The sequence below is a fragment of the Manacus vitellinus genome, unplaced genomic scaffold (genome assembly GCF_001715985.3).
Source record: "Manacus vitellinus isolate BGI_N305 unplaced genomic scaffold, ASM171598v3 scaffold_153_pilon, whole genome shotgun sequence".
NCBI classification, from domain to species: Eukaryota; Metazoa; Chordata; class Aves; order Passeriformes; family Pipridae; genus Manacus; species Manacus vitellinus.
In genome coordinates this window covers 134,998-136,694 of record NW_021939087.1, presented here as the reverse complement: position 1 = coordinate 136,694, position 1,697 = coordinate 134,998, and the positions used below count along the sequence as shown (strand labels likewise).

Here is a 1,697-nt window from a genome sequence, read left to right as displayed (position 1 = left end):
AGTTCCTGAGGGGAGAGCCTCAAGACAACAAAGGATTATGGAGATCATTTTAAAATTCAATATGTATATTTCCTGGAATATAGGGAGTTTGAGAAGGCCTACTGGTGCAACAAGGACACACTCAAGGCCATCTATTCAAAGGATCTACCAGCACTCAAAAGCTATCACTGTCCTTCTTGCAGGGGGAACTCAGGAAACTCTGTTTGCCAAGAGCCTCCTGGAGGATTTCCAGCTTTTGGAGCTCCCTTTTAACAATTTTTCCCCATCACTGTAGCTAGGACTATCACCTGCCCTACAGGGGGAACAGCCCACAAAGTTCACTTGCAGGGATGCCATTAACTCAAAGTCCCTTGTCGGGGGGGTCACTGCACACCTTGTCCTTTGTTTGCCCTCCCCAACAAAGATGCTTCCAACAGTTCTGAGACATCTGGCAGACCCAGAGCTCTCCTCAGGGAATGCTTCAGCTGCTTAAAGGCTGCCCTTGCACCACCTATTCAAGGCAGCAAATGCTTTACATGCTATTGTTAGAAGTTGGCATAACAGTCTTACCACACATCCAGAGGGAGCAATCCAGAGTCCACCCCGTCCTACCATTCCCAGCAAGGCACTTCATGGGCTGTCTGGGGCTCAGGGAGGAGTCAGGGGGCTTCTTTTCTTCCTTCCCGCTTTCCAGATTCTCTCCTTCCAAAGCAAAGGTTTCTTGGCTTTCCTTGCTCAAGGAGATGCAGCAAAGGCCATCTTTTAAATCCAATACTGGAAACTCCTCCAGGTTGTCATTTAAGGTGCTTCTCTCAGGTCCTGCACTCATCAATCATCTTGGCCATTGGTTTTCTTGGCAGGTTCTTGCATCTATATCCTACGAGCAAACCAGGATGAGCAAATTTAGCTGTTGCTGCAACCAATCCCGTCTGGTATTCTGATTTTAAAGGATACTGGGTTTGCCTTACCAGGAGAGATCCCACATTAGGGGTAATACCTACAAGTTCTGCCCTCTTCCACTCTCCTGCAATTCCACTGGCCCACACCACAGGAACAACTGCAGCTGCCACTTCAGTCGGGGCCTTGCTGCTGACAGGAGTTATTCCCTGCACAACAAGTGCTGCTGCTTTGACACATTTAGTTTCAGCAATTACAGTTTTAATATCCTCACTTTACAATCTCATTTCTGCCTCAACCTTTCCACTCAATCTCTTCTGAGCAGAAGTTTGGTTGAATTTGACAAATAGACAAAGTGAAGAATCACCCAATGTTTTCCCAGTTTAACCCCTGTCACACCAATCACCTTAACACTGCCAGTCCTTAGTTCTCCTTCTCTTGGGTTAAGGACTGAGGAAGTTGGACCTGTGTCTGACCAGGACATGTGGAAACCAAATGCTGGGGACTGGAACACACACCTTGCCATCCTGCAGCTCTTACCATTACATTCAAGAGAAAACAGCCAATTGGACCATCACTGCTCATTTCTTAATCCCAATCCCACACTGCTTTGGCACTTGGAGCACCACTTTTACAACCCAATTACAGTCCATTAGAGAGCTCCATGTCTAGCATGGACAGGTACCCCTGGGATACTCTCAGCAATGCCTGAATCCATGGCAGGGACCTTGCTTTGAGCTCCCCAGGGCCGGGCACCCCGAGGATCTCCCCGAATAATCCTTTCGGTGCGCGCTGGAGTCCTCGGGGTGCCCCAACCCGGG

At 48.6% G+C, this 1,697-nt stretch overlaps 1 long non-coding RNA gene across 1 annotated transcript; it reads right to left on the bottom strand.

The window, feature by feature from the left end:
• Positions 1–1,170, bottom strand: LOC115307245. The gene is made up of 3 exons (XR_003915631.1): positions 981–1,170; positions 550–856; positions 1–18 (listed from the first exon to the last, which is right to left on the bottom strand). It is a non-coding gene; the product is annotated as an uncharacterized LOC115307245 (long non-coding RNA).
• Between the last annotated feature and the right edge of the window lie 527 nt (positions 1,171–1,697).